Raw genomic sequence first — 17,835 nt, 5'->3', positions numbered from 1 at the left:
TAGGCAACGCCAACTTCATTCCGCAATTAAGCGTTTAAGCTGAGTTTTTTTCAAGCCCTTTGGCTGACCAGAGTGTGTGCTTGGTGAGGTGGACTGGAGCACTGATCTGACAATTACCTCCTGTTCCCCCTTCACCAAAAAGCCCCATCTTTGGCCAGATCAGTTCCCAGATCTGTGACTACAACAGCTAGTTCCAGCACAGAGAAAGAAGGGGAGGAGAGCTTTAGCATGCGAGGCAGCTTAGAGAAGTCATGAAATGCAAGCTGGTGTGAAGTGACTTATGGTTGCAAACATTTGCTGTGTCAGCCAGTGGGCAACCATTTTCTAAAGAGATTCCAGGGAAGAGCTGCTTCAGGGAAAAAACTGCTTTGATTTCTGTGATGATCAGTTTGAGGAAGAGAAAGCACTGGCTCCTCATTGAAGGGGAGGGTAAAAGGCTTTGGTCACTTAAATGATCCTTCTTCATGTAGATAACTAAAGGAAAGATTCTTATGGACGCTGAGAGATCTGGTATGACTCACTTCGTCGTGCAGATCATGTTGCTGGGGGAGACTGGACTTCTCATGATGGGAGATGTCTGGTGACAGGTACAAAGGTTGTGTGCTTCAGCATGGGCACGTGAAAGGAAAATACCACGCACATCTTTCACTAATAGCTCTTAGATTCAGAAGCATACAACACATCCGAGATCGTAGCCAAGCAATTGGACAAAGCTGATTGAATTCAAGACTTACTATCTATTTAGATACTCGTAATATATGCATTGCAGTCATGAACAAAATTTGGGCAATGTCTATATCCTAGGCCAAGAAAAAAAGGAAAGTGTAATCCTTTCAGGTTTCCTTTAAAACTAAACTGACTAATGTTTTAAATATTACCTTCAAAATTGCAAACAGACTTGTATTCATTGGCCAAAGTATTTTCTATAGTCAGCAGTCAATCAGCGTTGACTGTTAAAGAAATTAATCCTCGAAAACTCAAAATATGCCAAATAGTTGGAGAAAGAGTAGAAGCTGACTGTCACTTAGCGGATGTGGACTTCTACTTTCAGAGAAAAGGAGGAGGAGCTGTATAGCAGCAAAGCATTGCAGTGAAATCGGTTGGGCTCTGCGTGCACACTTGAGGAGGCCTGTGCAAGATCAGCCAGATCAAGGTTTTCAGAGCTTTTTCTTTCATTGGCTATACAAAGAGAATCTTGGATTACATCCTGCTTGGATAGCAATCACCTGGTGCTACTGAATTCAGTGGTTGTTTTACCCATGGGATAATCATTGTGAAAGTTTCAAATGTCCTTATCTGTTTTTTAAGATAAGTAGATGAAACTATGACCCTGTGTTCATGATTTTTTTATTATTGTTTTCGGCCCTGACAATGGATAACTATGTTTACTATTGCTTTATAAACACAAAGTTGGTTACTAATGAGTAAAAGGGAGAGGTTTAGCTGGAGTAGCCAGGGAGGAGGAGGTGATTATGTTATGACCTAAGTACATCAGATTTCAGATTTAAATGTCAGAGTGGCAGGCTGCTCTCCAGTAACCACGATCACATTGGGAAGTCACTGCTGATCTGGGAAAGTCTTATTTCTCTAAACTCCAGGGAATGCAGCAACCCCAATCTGTTTACATGGCCTGCTTTGGGATTTGAGCTGAACAGTGTGTTTGTGCTTGTGCTTGTTTAGTGAAGGGAATTTATTGGAGATCCTGAACTGGGCCAAATTCCTTAACTGAAATAGAGTTGACTTAGAGTTGATCTGTTAATTGATTTCTATGTGTTGTGAATTTATAGTGTTAACCACGTATGAATCAGAGTAAAGGGAAAAACATTGATTTAATAACTGAAGAGTCTAGCTAAAGGGGAAAATCAAGGGGTAAAATATAGCATAGAAGCTTTAAAACTCTCAGGAGTTCTCTGAGTGCTCTGCACTGATACCAAACTTGTTCTTCAGGAGTCTGAAAAACTCTTGGTGAGCCTAGAAATTTGAACTGGAACCTTCAAAAGAAAACCATGACCCTTCTGGCAGCATAGGATTAGGACTCATCTGCAGCAGGAAATACTCTGATTAAGCTGGAAGAAGGTTTACAGCCATAAGCTTACATTTTATTGGTACCAAACCAATTTGACCATACCTCAGCTTCTGGACAGTAACTGCTAAGAATCTCATGGCATTACCTTCAGAGGGAGAGTATTTTCATAGAATCCCAGACTGGTTTGGGTGGGAAGGGAGCTGAAAGCACCCCCCAGTGGCACCCCCTTCCCCAGGCAGGGCCCCCTTCCCCCAGCCCAGGGGGCTCCCAGCCCCGTCCAACCTGGCCTTGAACCCTTCCAGGGAGGGGGCACCCACAGCTGCTCTGGGCACCCTGGGCCAGCGCCTCCCCCCACACACAGGGAAGGATTTCTGCCTCAGAGCTCACCTAAATCTGCCCTTTTTCGGTGCAAAACCGTCCCCCCTCGTCCCATCCCCACCCCCTGACCCAGAGTCCCCCCCCACCTCTCCTGCCCCCCCTTTAAGCCCTGGGAGGCCGCTCGAAGGGCTCCCCAGAGCCTTCTCTTCTCCAGGCTGAACCCCCCCAACTCTCTCAGCCCGGCCCCCCAGGGGAGCTGCTCCAGCCCCCCCAGCATCTCCGTGGCCTCCTCTGGCCCCGCTCGAGCAGCTCTGGGTCCTTCTGCTGTTGGGGGCCCCCGAGCTGGATGCAGTACAGCAGGTTTTTGGGGGGGGTTTTGTTTTTTTTTAAAGTTAGAACAGATCCAAATAAAGAAGTAAATGGAATTTAGGTGCTTAGATTATAACTGCCATAATGAAAACCCTGCTCAGTGCCTGTCTGATCCTTGAGGTACCCCAGCTACAAAGCAGCCTTGTTCTCCAGACAGGTCTAATAGTAGCCTGATGTTGGCATCTCTGAGTGCTTTACCTTGATAATGCTTAAAGCCACATTCAACCACAGAGGTGTTCTTATGGGATGTATGGTACTGTCACACACTCAGACAGAATGGTGTTCCAGTTTATTTTGTGCTTTCTTTCAGAACCTTACCAACAGAGGCGAGTGATGCCTTCCCTGCTTGCCTTCAAGACTTGCAGAGTCCGTAAAACGATGCATGCTTTTGTAGACTATTAGTGCCTGGGAGAAAGGAAATAAAATTTCAGGTTCTTCTTTAAGGACCTGCTCACGTATTCTGTCCACACATTATCACACAAATACATTCCTTAATAAGCAGGATACAGTCATGATTCCTATTTATCAATGTTTTTTTTTCCTGTGTTCTTTGAGAAGTTTTCACACATTCTAAGACAGAGAACAGAAACCCCATGTTACAGAGCAGCCAGTATTGTATCACTGTTGCAGCAACTGGGACAAATGGGTTTGACCTCTCTTCAGTGAACCCAGGTGTCCCAATCCTTTGCAATTTGTCCAGCAGCTAGCTTGCCCAAAGGGGATGATGACTGCTGTACCACCCCCCATCCTTAGTGATCCTTACTCAGTTATTGTTAAAAAATAAAAAAACAACCTACAAACCCCAGGCAAACAAATTTCTTCTTCTTTCTATTCTTGGTGCAATGCCAGGACCTGGAGAGGAACAGATCTGAATCTTACATTTATTGCATTCTTAGTAACTCTAGGTGACATGTTATGCAGTGCGCAGACTTTGAAGCAGCATAGAAAATCACCATGATAATAGTTCTGGATCTCACTGCTGAGACACCAAGGTCTGTGCTTCATCAAACCTTGATGTCAAAGAGACACCAAGAACACAGGGTCGTGTTTCTAAAGAAGCTGTCCTATCTACCCTTCGTTCCCCTGTCTCTCCCATATGCTGAGTGTTCCTGCAGCCACGTGGCAATCTAGACTGGGAAATGAACCAGCTTAAAACCCAACCCTGAACAACGCTGGTTTTAGCTGGCTCATTTCTCCAATCCAGTTCATGCTGTGGTTAAAAAGCAGTGTGCCATCCCGGGAGGGGGTGGCATGCAGCGGGGTCAGTAGGCTCGGCGGGGGTGAATAACAACTTATTTCAGTGGTGCTGCCAGCATAACATGGCTTAAAGCACTCGTCAAAGTACAGCCGCATTGTCTGATGTGGTGTCGGGTGCCTGAGTGCCATAGAGGAGGTTCCAGATTTTGTTTGAGGAGGCCTACATTTTAGGCATCGCAAAACATAGTCCTTTTTTCAGTTCTTTTTTGTAGCGAGGCAAGAGAGAAAAATATACCTGGCAATGAAGATCCAGCACCTTTAGGTGTCAAATATCTGCCTCTTATAAATGTGCAAGTCCATTTCCAACACAAGCAGAATTCTGAAATAAATACTCTATACTAATCTGCATTCTTTACAGGAAGGGTTCTGAAATGTTTCCAGCCACACTTGGGAACATTTCAGCTTCCCTAAGATGTGTGTCCCAGAACACAGTACTATGAGGCAATGCAGTGGTTTAGTAAATAGTCCCAGCACGACCGCCAGAAAGCAAACAATGAAGAAGAAATCATCTAAGATTCATGTTGTTAGGCTTGAATCACATTCCAGTTCTTTGGCTGTAAATTACTGCGTGTTAATGAAATACTTCTTCCAAATAACATTGTTAGTGTTTCAGTGAAGGTTATCAGTTTATATAGGCAGAATAAATTCTAGCGTGCAGGCCATTTTACACTGAGAGGATGTAAATGAGGGGGAAGGGAGAGGAGGAGAGGGTCTAGAGGAGATGTGCCTGTCAATAGCATTAGTCTATGATTTTATTTTGTTTGATGGATGAATAGAAATTGATTGTTTGTGTTCCTTAGGGACAAAAAACGTTGCCTCTGAAAATCCCAGGTGTGTCCCAGGCTAACCACTGGCCATAGCATAGACTGTAACAGAGGGCAAAAAGTTTCTTTGGTCTGTCTCTGGCCTGAATGACAGATTCTGAAATTGTCCATATGAAAAAAGGATCTTTTCTGTTTCTTGCCAAACTTTTTAGTCAGCAGCATTTCTGAATGAGTACTCTATCAAGATAATCTTTTGGGCAATGTTTGAATAAGTGCTTTAGTTTCTGGAAGTGCTTTTTGAAAGAGATTGTGAGGTTTCCTCCTTTTTTTAATTTCCAGAAACTATTTAATACATGCCATGATTGTTGAAAGAAGCACTTATTGAGTGTAAAGCAGATAAGGTCCTGTCTTCAAAAGCCTTGGTACAGCTGAGATAAATTAAAAAGTAAATGCATGTAAGTTAAAAAATGAGAATTGCTTATGTAGAAGCTATCTCTGGGAAGTAAAGTCAACCCAGTATGATATAGCTTTGCCCTTGACATGTTGCTGGGAAAACTCAGAACTCTAAATGCTGAAAGAAGGTCATTTTGCCTGAAAAATCTGTTCACGAGAATTGAATGTACTTAGGTTTAGTTTATTAACACCACTGTTTTGGTCAATTCATCTCAATCCCCATTTCAGACAAACCCTAGGTCTTAATACATTATGTACTGATATTCCAACTCTTATCATCTGTATGCTTTAACAAACCTAACCTGACTGGGAAAATTGTTAAGCAAAAATGAAAAGCTTACATTTTTAGAGAATGCAGCTTCTCCTTCCAACTTCTGCCTCCATCCTTAAGTCTTTTGGCAGAGCCCACGTTGTGGAATGCTGAATAGACTGCCTGCAGATATTTCATTTTCTTTTACCCGTTTTTTATTGAAAGGCACAATGTGAAGCCAAGGATTGACTAATGGCTGTGTCTTACTCTGTGGAAATCCCACTTCCATCTGCACAGAGATATCTCCACAGACAGGCCCTCCAGGTTATATATATAAAATTTCATGGGTTGTGGGGTGGGTTTGGGTTTGTTTGTTTGTTTGTTTGCTTTTTTTTGTGTGTTTGTTTGTTTGTTTTGTTTTGTTTTGTTTTGTTTTTCCAAAATAACCTGGGGTTTATTTGTTTTGGATTAAGTTGTATTTCAACTTCTTCCTGTTCTCATGCACATATAGCACTCATTTGAAGATAAAGACACAATAGCTGTTAGCCCAGCTCATTTCCAAATTAAGTGTTACTACCTCTAAGAGCTCTGTTTAGTTTTTGCAGGTTGGGTTTTTTTTAAACACTGTTTTTTATGCCAATGATTCTGGCTGAAGATATTTTGCTGTATCCAGCTCTTGAGTAAGTGGCTGATGTTCCCTGATACCCTGTTTTAGATCTGACAAGTCATCGTGGTTACATGTTAATTCAACATTAAAAATGTCTAGTGTGATGTTATTCACAGTGGAAGGCAGCCTTAGAATACAGTGAATGAATTTGTATTTTTATTAATTCACCACCGAAAGCTGACTAACAGTTTTAGGGAGGAGAAAACTTAATAAATCTGTGTAAAAAACAGTTGTAGCAAGAAAGAAAATACATTGAAGGAACTCAAATATTTGTTTCAACTTTCTCAAAATTAAACCATTTGATTTTTCATTTCAGACATCTTGGAAAATTGCCATACTTAATAATTTATTTTTTTTCAAATCTGAAATGAAAATTAAGTACTTTAAATCAACAACATAAAAAATCTGACCCCAAATCAGTCTGTTTCACTGAAAAATCACTTTCTGTTTTGAAACAACAAACAACTTTATTCCTTTCTATATTTTCTTCTCTGCGTTTGACCAGCAAATAGAAAATTCATGGGTTTCATTTCTTTACTTGGATGGCTGCACAAGTGTTTCTCAGTAATTACCTTTCCCAGTATGAGTGTGCAGGCAATAACGGTCTTGCATCAAAGCTTCGGACACTCAACACGCAGTGAAGTTTCGGTAAGATTTGTATCATCCTAGCTTTTGGGGAAGGATGATTCATTCAGCTCTACAGCTTCATTTCAGTGCTTTAAATTTGGGATATTGATTTTTGACTTGATGCAGCTGTTAATTTTTGGAGAAGACAGATCATACAGTTTCTGGAATGACATCCAGCGGGCCGCCTGCTGACACTGCCAGCTTGATAGCTTTTAAAATGCTCTGCTAAAGCTGGGCTGGGGTTCCTATAAGATACTTGGAGCTGTTCTGCAAACAGCTGAGTATCAAACCCCACACATATTACACATGTATGGAAGCGCATGTATGAAAAAAATGCGGAAAGCTTGAGTAACAAAGAAGCGAACAAAAATTAGCCTAATTTTCATTAGGGTAATCCATTGTGACAATGCTATCAAGGTCAGCATTTGATTGCTACTTTGTTTTTCACAGACTGAATTCGTATACTTAAAGATACTGAATTATAGACTGAAGATTCATCTTGCTTTTGGCCCAGATGAAGATCACAGTTTTGTCACTTGAATCAGCTACTCTGGGTTTGGGATAGTGCAAAGCTTTTCTGAAATTGTACACTCATGTATATACAACTTTAAGTGCAGGACTTCGTATGCCAGTAAGGCAATTTCTGTAGTATTGTTTAAAGATTCCTTACACTGAGAAATCTTTCTGATTTATTTGTTCATTAGATCTGCAAGAATTCCCTTTTTACCTTTTCATCTTCAAGTGGCAGGACATTCTAATTTTCCACTTATATTCTCATTTTGAGATTTTTTCTGCAGTGCCTCTAGCGGTATTTAGTAATATTTACTGTTGGTTCTTTCTTAGCAAGGTAAGTATCAAATGAATATCAATCAATTCTATTGTAAATAACGGGAACACAGCAGCAGCTATAATGCTCAGAATGACTAAGAATGTTTAACATTAATTAGCTGGGCTATTTTTATCCATTTTTGACACACTGTATATGATGTTGGTTTAAAAGAACTATAGTTCATAGGCGTATTTATACAATTTAATTAAGCTCTCCTGAAAGGGATTGCTTTGCCTAGTTGAATTGGTTTTTGGCGGTGAAGTATTCAAATGGCATGCGAGATGGCCCAAAACTGGGAGCTTGCAGACTAAGAGAAGCACAGTCAGAGCATGAAAAACAAGGACAAATAAATACTATTAAAATAAAATTTGTTCAGCCACAATTTGCCAAGTATTTGAACAAGGCAAAGGGGCATTTTCATAAATGCGTGGAGGAGGAAGTTGAGACCACCACCATGTAAAAATGATTTAATGAAGAGATGTTACAATGTGATAGGATAGTCCATTTTCTTTCATAATGAGAAAGATGACAAAGAAAATGTACCTTAAGAAAAGAAGTAAGGCAAGAATGCCAACTCCATAAAAACACACATACATCAGAACAGTCTGGGGAGGAGACAGTGGCTGACAGCCATGGGAAATAAATAAATAAAACACAGAATGATTAGAAGAGGAAAGTGTGATGCTATCCACAGCAAAAAACTTCCTCGGTTGTATTGTGCATCGGAGTGCAAAAGCTGAGGATTGCCTCTTTTACAGGTCTAGGCTGCTAGCAGGTCATTCCTTTAATGAAGATGCTGATGGTGGTTGTCAGTGAATACCTGGAGGAAAGACTCCAAGCCGTGTCATTTCAGAAGCGGTAGGAGTAATCCATACCATCATAAAACCATTTCCAGCCAACTTGTGCAACTGGGCATCTCCAGGATTATGACACAATGCCAGGAATATTAGTTAGCACCATACTGAATGCTGTAATCATGGTACTGCATATGTAAGGCAATCGTCAGAGACATCAGCTTGTTTCTCTTGAGCTCACAGGATGTGAACTGTGCCCACGTGTATAAGCAAATCCATAGCCTAAGTCTCCACAGAAGATTAGCAAATGGGTGACAGATACCCAATATATCATACTAAGCAAACACCAAAAAAAGCTGGTAAAATACTGAGTCACGATGGTGTTAGGAAAAGACAGAAAATTGATTTCCTCAGAAGCTGAGGCAGACAGCAGGAGGGTGGAGAGAAAATGAATGTGCAGTGGGCTAGTAAATGAGTGTTGCAGACATAAAGGGACTTCTTAAGCAATGACTGCTGAGAGTAATCCACTGAGTATGTTATCACCACATTCATCTATCTGGGTTTCAGAAAGGAATTCAGCATAATACTGCAAAGCAGATTAATATGTATGGTTAGCTTTTATGGGACTGGAGATACTGCCCTTGAGCTAACAAGGCGACTGTAAGACCAAGGACAGACTCTGCCACTACCATGCCAGTGGCCAGGATGGTAAGCTGACATTTGATTTACCAAAGGACCTCCCTGTGGAAGGTCCCTGTATTCTATTGCAAAGTCTGACATACCACACAATGTGAGGAGTGAGATAATAACAAAGCAAATGAAAATCACATCATAGAATCATAGAACACCAGGTTGGAAAGGACCTCAAGGATCAGCTGGTCCAACCTTTCTGGGCACAGCCCGGTCTAGACAAGCCGGCCCAGCACCCTGCCCAGCTGAATCTTAAAAGGGTCCAGTGCTGGGGAATCCACCCCTGCCCTGGGGAGATTATTCCCGTGGCTGGTTGTTCTCATGGTGAAACATCTTCTTCTTGTGTCCAGTTGGAATCTCCCCAGGAGTAACCTGTACCCATTACCTCTTGTCTCTTCCACGGGACTCCTTGCACACAGGGAGCCTCCATCTTCTTTGGAGTAATAGAGTAATAGAGGGAGAAAATGAGAGAAGGAGTAAGTGATGGCTGATGGCTTTTGAAACCAGAGAAGTGCAGAATGCTGAAGCTGTTTGACTCCAGAGCATAACCGGAGGGAGCACTGGTGCCTGGCGAGCCCGGGGACGGGCTTCCCGGGAAACCAGCCAGGGACACAGCGCGGGGAGAGCCTTCTAAACCATAAACATCCTTTTCCAGACCTAAAGGCATTGGTCTGCAGCTCTGAGCAGGTGACGCCTGCCCGCTTGGGATTCACGGTGTGGGCGGACACCTTGCCACAGAGTGGGCACGGGTGTGCGCGCCTCTGAAGAGGAAAGCAGACCTTAGCTTGTTTTTTTGTAAAACGAGCTGCTGGCAGCGCGGTACTGCTGCAACCCAGGGCAGCAAGAAGGCATTAGACTGGAGGAGTCCGAAGGAAATAGTGGAAGAAAGAGCCTGAATTGGTAGCCCCTAGTGATTTAAGGATTTTCCCTTTGCCCTGCGTTCTAGGACCTGCCCCAGACCCTTTATGCATTTTGCATAGCTGTATTTCTGTAGCCACTGGATAAAACGCATGACAAGCTCAGTGCCCTCCAGGTTTTCCAAAGTGCTGAGTTAAGGGAGGAGTGATGCAATGCTGGGCTATCCACTTCGGTTCCACCCTGGGTCTCATAAATTCCTTTTTTTTTAATCTGTCTACCAGGAATATCGATCAGAAACAATGCATTAAAAACACAGAGCAGGAGATATTTTGATGACTGCTTATAAGGCCAGTTTTTCCAAAGTATTTAGGTACCAGGCGAGATTTTCACACAAACCTGTGGGAGTATTTTGCTTCTGAAAATTCACTACCTGCCTATGTACACCTCAGGGTATGAAAATAATTTTTAAAATCTAAGTTGTTATAAGATGGACAAATGAATGGGATTTAAAGTAAAACAGGTGAAAACCAGTGGTCAGATATTCAGCATGTGTGTGCTCTGAATGCCCATTGGAGGCTCACTTAATTGAAAGGCTCTTATATCCCACAGTTATATTAGCTGCTTAGAGTTAGTGTGAATACCAGTGCTAGGTTGTATGGCAATGAAATAATTACAGGAGATTAAAACAAGCCCTTGTGAATGCTTAGTTACCTTAACTATAAGGAAAAAATAATTAAACTAGTAAAAATGTTTGCTTTGTAGGCAATACTCTGTCAATTTTGCAACAACTTATGCAATATCTCACTTGAAATAGTAATGTTAGTAATGTGAATTTTTACTGTGCTCTTTAATTTAGTTATTAGTTCATTCTGTCTGTGTGATGTATTTTAACTGTTGCCAGGGCAGGGATCATTCTCACAGTGTCACAAAACTGATTGGTCACATAATTAGTGTAGATAGATAAACCGTCAGAGAAAAAAAAACATTTTTTCCTTTCTGCAGAAGTAATTATTCACTGCAGATTATTAACTGTCCTTTGTAGGCATGAATAATCATCTCTACTATTTCACACAGGGGAAGATTTCTTAGAATTACCCATTTTTGTAAGCATATAAGCTTACAGGAATGTTTATTTCCTCAAACTGCTTGAACACAAAGTCTTTCTTGCAGAAATTGTCTCCATATGGTTGAACGGTCACCAGCAATTTGACCCTAATCTTGCTTTCACCAATGTAAAAATAGTTAACATGCAGTGTTTTTAAAAAGTATTGTAATGTAAATATGAGATGTTTCATATAAGTTTGCCAGACACCAATATTTTTATGGACATGTTTACTAAAAAGCAGCACATCATCTTTTAAACCTCTGATTATCAGGTCTTTTATATGCCTATCACAGGCATGTATGCATCCTGAAAATCTTCTTAATGTCTGCCAACAATCTGGTGCTCAGCATAGCACAAATGTTTAGCTGACTGGATAAAACAGCATTTTGGTAGAGAGGTTTTCTTCTGGGAACCAAACTGCTTGTCTTTGAGGTCAGCTGTGACGACAGCGTTCCCAGCTGCGGGAAGACGGAGGAACAGGTCTCTCGCTGCCTGTACCTGCGGCTCATACTGTGGACCCTCCCCAGGACCTCCCTCTGAGCACTGAAGCAAGTCCAGTTTCCCAGCAGACAGGAAAACTTTTCTGTAATGGCACCGCTGGGTAACAGCTTCCAAAATACAGGCTCGGTGTTTTCATCTGCTTGAGGATATTTGAACCTACATAGCTTAGCTCCAAAGGGCGTGTGCCACTCAGCAGCCTGGAGATATTTTGGGGTAACTCTCTCTTAGTGTTTCCCTTTAAAGCTGCTCCACTTTGGCTAGAAAACTAAATACTCCTTGTATCCAAGAGGAGAAGCAAAGCATTATTCTACGAATGCTGGAAGAACAAGGCCTGGGTCATATTTTTTTAATTACATTGGCTGTTTGATATCTAGCATTCAGTGAACAAAACTCAAGCCTCCTAACTGTGTTCCTAAGGGACTAAATTCTGCACATGTGACTCTTTGCATACATTAATTTTGCAATTGAATATTAATATTTTTCACATACACCCCCCAAATTGTTGCAGTTTGCTTTGCAATGGCTGGAGTTGCAAGTTATTTTTTATTTTAGTTGACTCTTGGCAATCTTTGAAGCCTGTTTGTCTTGGCATCCCCCTACCATATTACCCATTCTTCCGTATCATATTCTAAAACCTGTGTTTACAACATTTTGTGATTTATAAAACATATTTATGTAGTTTAAAAATGTAAACATAAAAGAACTTCCAAGAGACACCTGTAAATTTTATATCTGTATATACTCTTGATTTTGATAGGTTCAACTATTTTATTTAGAATTACTGTCACTATAGGACTTCAACTGACAAATATTTTCACTTGGCAAATATTCAGATTTTTTGTAAGTGAATCCATTATACTCTTCTAACATCTGCTCTTAATAATCCCAAATGCTTTTGGTTTGTTCTACTTTCTCATGAAGTTTTTTGTTTGCTTTTTTTAACTAAAGCACCACTACACAGAATGGTTAATTCTTAGCTCATTGATGTTGCTGATAAAAATGGGCATTGATTTCAGTGAGAATTAGGCTATAAGACAAAGGAGAGTAAGTTTTAAAATACCTAGTAATAAGACAAAGTACTCTCTGAGAGATTAACTTAACACTGTGTCAATAAATAGTAAAATCGTTGGCCCAATAAGTTATCACTTTATAAAATTCTTCTAAAATTGCATCATCTCAGGCATATAGGGGACAGAAAAAGTTAGGAAATTTGACTGGAAATTCCTTCCGTCTTTCCTTTAAGTACAACAAAGATGTGACAATTTAGGAAAACCTGCTTTGTAAATTCATTGGGAAGTGAGTTTCTCACTAGTCCAAAACATGAAAGAGTTTCATCAACTCTTTTCCACAACACACCATTTTTGTAACACTTTCCAGCTTTCACTGAAACAGAAAGCATACAAGAAAAGAGAGACTGGAAAAGCAAGTTAATATATTCAGGTAGGCCTACCAAATCTCACTGGTTTCTTTCACTTTGGATTTCATTTTGCGTTTTCATGCTTAAAGCATCTTCTTGTCAAAGGCATTTTAAATTAAATAGGTATTTTAAAAACCTGACTTGTTATTTTAAAAGGAGATCTTACTAACAGCAAATGCCAAACTAGGGTTTTGTATAAACCAAAATGTCATCTGGAAAATATATGACGCAATTCTGCGCTATCTGACACTGCAGAGTCTTTTGTTGGAGCACTGTTTAGTCTTGGCATGACACTTCAAGAAGGATGCAGGCCACCTGGAAAGAATACAGGGGGAGGAACAAGAATGATCAAGAGTCTAGAAAGTATGACCTACAGGAAAGATGAAAAGAACAACCTGTTTATTTTTAAGAGGAGACCTGAAGCAAGATACGGTAACAGTTGTAACATAACTTTCCTGCTACAAAGAGGCTGTAAAGAATCTGTTGCTTTCATCTGCTGAAGCAAAAGGAAAAAATAGGCTAAAGTTGCGGCAGGAAAGATATTCGTTAACACAAGATGGTTTTGGTTAAAGGAAGGTATTTAAAATGTCGGGAAGGGTTAAGGACCAGGAGGCTGTGGAATTGCCACCACTGCAGGTTCGTTAGATCTGGCTACACAAGTATCTGCCAGGAGTAATTCAGGTGTAATTATTTCTTCCAGGTGGTGTAGGGTTGGGATCTGATGGTTCTTAAGGTCTCCATGGAGGCCCTGGAGCATGGGACAATCCTTCAACTTGTACCTTTACAACTCAGTTCATGGGAAAAAAAAAAAAAGTTTCAAATAAGACAAAATTTGTTTAAAATGAGATGAGAATAAGAGCACTGGAAGTGGCCTTCTTTCAGAGAACATCAAGTCCAAGCTCCTCCTCAAACATCATCTCAAAATAAGTTAGGTGTTCAGCTTGTTTGGCTGTCCTAAAACTTCTCTGGACTTATGGCTTGAAATTGTCTTCTGCTTTTCAGCCTAAATTGAACTCAGGATGGGATGGGATGATATTGTTGTTGGGCTAATTTTTCTTTAGGTTAAATAGCTCCTCTTCCATTCGCAGGTTTCCCACAATGTAAATTCAGTCAGTGCAGTCATACTCCTTGCTTTCACATCAGCTATTTCAGTTTTTTCTCATAAGAAAAACTTAGCCTTAATTCTTTCACTCTCTCTTCTCCTGCACTCGTTTTTCCTACACTTTCCACAAGTAATTTTTTCTGAATGAATTACAGTTTCTTGTAAAAAGCCTCCTGGTGAAAGGCCTTTCACTGCATGCCTTTCCATCTAAATACATCATTCTTGGTATCATTCTCAAAGCTATAAACTATATAATTTTAATATATTCTATATCAGCAATAGTAATATATGAATCTTAGAGTGCAAAAGCTATAAATATTTTCACCGTTTTCATTCACTTATAAATAGAAGAAAAATGAAAAGTTTAGTTGCTTAATATGTAAATTAATGCAAAAGAGATTTGTGACCCACATACACTACTGTTATTTTTAAAAAATTCCTTCTCCTCAGTGGTTCATCCTTTAAGCTACTGGATTGTTTTTTCTCTCTGTCATTGCAATTAGTCTTACATCTCTGTGGGCTTCACACCACAGTTTGAGAACTACCAAATTAGGAGTTCACTTCAAATGCCTGTCCAAACCAGAGAATAACTTTCAAACAGTATTTCTTAACGTATGTATGCATGGAAAGAGTTAAGGAAAATCATCGCCGTCTTTCCTCCCCAGTTTATGTAAGATTTGTCTGGGATATATTTAAATGTGAAAAACTTGGAAGAAAACTTAAGAAAATACTGTCAGATGAATGTCTTGAAGTGCCCACGTGCAGCTGTGGAATCCCTTCTTGTTGGTGAGAGGTTCTGCTGGGATTTGCAGATGAAAACTTTCCTTTCCAGCTCACTTGGGAAACAGATGTATAGGACTGAATGTGTTACTTTATTGACACTGCAAGTTGCACAGACTTATGCCTGGGTTGAATCGGGAGCATATGTCTAATGTTAATGCAACACAACAGCAAACATTAAGTTGTTTCCTCAGGTATCAAAATTTTCACCATACCAAATTACTCTTCACTATAAAACATGTACTGAACCCTGTAGAGTTTTTGTTACTGTCCAACAAAGATAAAGTTTATTCATTTGAGAGATTTTTCAGAGGATATTATAATAGACATCTGAATCCTGACTTCAAGACTGGATGACCTCCTGTGATCCCCTACAGCCTCAGTTATTCTGTGATTCTATGATTCATAAGCCATTGTATTTATTTGGACTTATTAACAGATAACCTTGGTCCTCCAGGGAGGTACACGGTCATTCAAACATTAGACCTTGTATAAATCAAGAGATGTCATTATTAGAACTGTTTGTTACTCTATGTCCTTTATTTATTAAGTTGCTTTTTCCAGCTGAGGCCTTTTACTATTAACAGTTAACTTCGGTAAAAAATATTTTTTTATTCATTATTGCATCAGAGTCTTTCTCAAGAATTTCAGTACGGCAGTCTATTACAAATCATCTCCAAGTTGGTATGCATTCTTTGCTTTTATGAGTTAGTCACTATTAACACATTTTTGTGATCCTGTGGGACTGGCACCCTCCAGTTTCCTGTGGCGTGGACATCTGGCTCTGAGACGAGATCATTAAGATATCAACTCACATTGCAATATCATCCAGAGGAATTCCCATGGAATAGCAGAGAGAAAAGGTGTCCTGTGCAGAGAAAGACATCCACATCATACTTCTTTCAGAAGGAGAAATCTTTGCACCTGTCTAAGAGGAGTCTTTTCATCTCATTCGATAATTTGTCTTTTTAGATTGCCAGTAAATGATATTGCTGTTTAATTTCCACTTTCCTTTGGATTCCGTCCCTTCCCTCATGCCCCTATTTTTTCTAGTTTCCCAGAAGATACCATGAATATGTCACTGCTGCAAACCAGCAAAGGCTAAGTGCCAGTGTCCTTCAGATAATGAGAAATGAATGCTTGAGAGCGACGCACTCTGCACTGTCCCCTCTGCTTACCACCCCCCCAAAAGTTTATACTGCCATCTTCACAACTCATATCCCAAGTAACCTCCAATACATGTCTTGGATATTAATGTTTAGAAGGCAACAGACTTCTACCAGTATGCTTTCACAGAATAACGTTGTATTAGGTCTCATTTGACAAGCTTGGACTCTTATCTATTGGGCATTAAAGTAGAAAACAAGTACAAATAAAGCACCGCTCCTCAAATCTAGAAAGGAGAAGCAGAGCACTGCTCCTACCTCTATGCAATAGGACAAGTCTTGGAGTGCTTTCTTGTTTTGCTGACAGAGGAGCTGTAAAGCGTGGTGGGATGACCAGTGTGGTAGGGACTGGTGGTGATCAGTGTGGTAGGTCCTGGTGGTGATCGGTGTGGTAGGGACTGGTGGTGATCAGTGTGGTAGGGACTGGTGGTGATCGGTGTGGTAGGGACTGGTGGTGATCAGTGTGGTAGGAACTGGTGGTGATCGGTGTGGTAGGGACTGGTGGTGATCGGTGTGGTAGGGACTGGTGGTGATCAGTGGTAGGGACTGGTGGTGATCGGTGTGGTAGGGACTGGTGGTGATCAGTGGTAGGGACTGGTGGTGATCGGTGTGGTAGGGACTGGTGGTGATCAGTGGTAGGGACTGGTGGTGACCAGTGTGGTAGGGACTGGTGGTGATCGGTGTGGTAGGGACTGGTGGTGACCAGTGTGGTAGGGACTGGTGGTGACCAGTGTGGTAGGGACTGATGGTGACCAGTGTGGTAGGGACTGGTGGTGATCAGTGTGGTAGGGACTGGTGGTGATCGGTGTGGTAGGGACTGGTGGTGATCGGTGTGGTAGGGACTGGTGGTGACCAGTGTGGTAGGGACTGGTGGTGACCGGTGTGGTAGGGACTGGTGGTGATCAGTGTGGTAGGGACTGGTGGTGATCAGTGTGGTAGGGACTGGTGGTGACCAGTGTGGTAGGGACTGGTGGTGATCGGTGTGGTAGGGACTGGTGGTGACCAGTGTGGTAGGGACTGGTGGTGATCGGTGTGGTAGGGACTGGTGGTGACCAGTGTGGTAGGGACTGGTGGTGATCAGTGTGGTAGGGACTGGTGGTGACCAGTGTGGTAGGGACTGGTGGTGATCGGTGTGGTAGGGACTGGTGGTGATCAGTGTGGTAGGGACTGGTGGTGATCGGTGTGGTAGGAACTGGTGGTGACCGGTGTGGTAGGTCCTGGTGGTGATCGGTGTGGTAGGGACTGGTGGTGACCGGTGTGGTAGGTCCTGGTGGTGATCGGTGTGGTAGGGACTGGTGGTGATTGGTGTGGTAGGTCCTGGTGGTGATCGGTGTGGTAGGGACTGGTGGTGATCGGTGTGGTAGGGACTGGTGGTGATCAGTGTGGTAGGGCCTGGTGGTGATCAGTGTGGTAGGGCCTGGTGACCAAGCTGGCAGGCAGTATCCCTGGTCCTGGCACCTCTCTCTGTGGTAGCTCACCAGCACAGCAGGAAAGGAGACAGCAAGATGCTGAGCCCTGAATGTCCCAGGCTGGTCGGAGGGAGCCAGCGGGCTGTCATCCGCTTTCTGGGATACCCGAGTGGAAAGTCCCAGTGTCAGGCCTTGTCATCAGGATTCATGTGAGCCTTGTCAGGAGCGAGAAGACATATATCCATCCTACACCTACAGCTGCAAACTTAAATTGTTAAGGCATGGGATGTAGGTGAACTTTCTTGGAAGAACAGGTTTCCTCTCACCAGTGAGTGCCGCAGAGTGACAGGTCAAGACACTGGTATTTTGGTGGAAGATGCCTTGCTGCTCTGGTGCAGGGGAAAGGCTCGGTCTCAGCTCCGTGTCCCGACAGCTCTCCCCCTCAGCGTCTGT

The sequence above is a fragment of the Tyto alba genome, unplaced genomic scaffold, assembly GCF_018691265.1.
Source record: "Tyto alba isolate M040663 unplaced genomic scaffold, T.alba_DEE_v4.0 Super-Scaffold_7, whole genome shotgun sequence".
In the NCBI taxonomy this organism is placed as follows: domain Eukaryota; kingdom Metazoa; phylum Chordata; class Aves; order Strigiformes; family Tytonidae; genus Tyto; species Tyto alba.
This window is presented reverse-complemented; position numbering follows the sequence as displayed.